Genomic DNA, 1,524 nt, shown 5'->3' with positions numbered 1-1,524 from the left:
TCTCTCTCTTTCTCTTTCCCTTCCTCTCCTTTCCCTCTGTCTCTCTATCCCACTACCCCTCTCCCTCTCCCCACCCCCACCCAAACCCCCAAAACCCGCATCATCATACACATTCTCCCATCTTCTCATTGAACGTATTGAATCCATCTCGTGTCAATCTTTCTTTCAGGAGGCCATGAGAACAGAAATGTTGTAATATCCCTCATAAAAGATGGAAAGAATGAGAAAGAAAGAGAAAAGGGATAAAAAGGGGGTTAAAAAAGAATGAGAGAAAGATCTCCCTGAAAGCTTTGCTTTGACTGAAATCTCTATACGAAAGGCACAAAACGTTGAGAGTTGGGGCGAGAAAGGGCCACTTTAGGCGTGAATCTGCGCTACTTGAGAACATTGGCAGCTTTTGTGATTGTCCAATTCTTGTGATTATTTTCTTATAGGCTTTCCGCGTACAATACAAGCCAACCCCCATTCTTGCCAGAGCCTCTTTGGAAATAGAGGGGGAATTGTACCCGACTTCAATAGCGACATAAAGAGGAACCTTTACTCCCACAACACGTCAGTTGGTAGCTCTAGCCCGGCTCTACGGTTCTCAGATATTATCAATCTGCAAATAAAAGGGGCATATTTCTTGCGTTTTTTCTTCGCGACACAAGTCTTCTGTACATTTTTGAGCTGAAAAGGACTCCCGTTTCCACCGCCTAGCAGAGCAGTAGATTAAGCCAAATGATTTAATTCAAAGGGACGGGGATTAGATGGATGTATTCTTCTCAAGAAAAGAGAGCGATTGCGTAGTAGATAGGAAAAGAGAGATAGAGAGAAAAAGATAGAGATAGAGAAGGAGAGAGGGAGAGAGAGGGGGGAAGAGAGAGAGTGAAAGAGAGAGGGGAACAGAGAGGGGAGGAGAAAAGATAGAGATAGAGAGGGAGAGAGTGGGGAGAGAAGAGAAGAGAAGAGAAGAGAGAGGGGGGAGGGGGAGTTGAGAAAAGAGAGAGATAGGGGACAGGGAGAGGGAGAGGAGGAGAGTGGGAGGGGAGGAGAGTGGGAGGGGGGGGTCTGTTAGATGCGTGCATCCTAATGTGCTGAGTAAGAATGACAGATGGCACCAGACTAGTTTTAAAGATTGAGGGAAATGGGGAGGGGAGGCAGGGGGAGGAAGGAACAAACAAATGGATGATAATGATATAGAGATACTTCTTATTTTCATCTGCAAAGGAAAAAACAAAACAATTGGGAAGCCATGATGCTATTAAATGATACTCGAGTGGATCAGTGGTTGTGTTTGCTTGTGTGTTTATGTGTGTACGGTAGTCTATTTTGTGTGCGTATAAATAAAGGACACACGTTCAAATATTCATACAAACACACACGAACATAAACACATGCGCGCGCACACATACACACATATACTCACACATACACACAGAGACAGACACAGACACACACACACACATAGATAGATAATAGTCGAAGCAGACCTTGTGCCGTTGAAGCTAGAGAGGTGAGCAGTCTAAGTCTGATTCCCTGTAA

The sequence above is a fragment of the Aplysia californica genome, unplaced genomic scaffold (genome assembly GCF_000002075.1).
Source record: "Aplysia californica isolate F4 #8 unplaced genomic scaffold, AplCal3.0 scaffold00666, whole genome shotgun sequence".
Taxonomy (NCBI): Eukaryota; Metazoa; Mollusca; class Gastropoda; order Aplysiida; family Aplysiidae; genus Aplysia; species Aplysia californica.
This window is presented reverse-complemented; position numbering follows the sequence as displayed.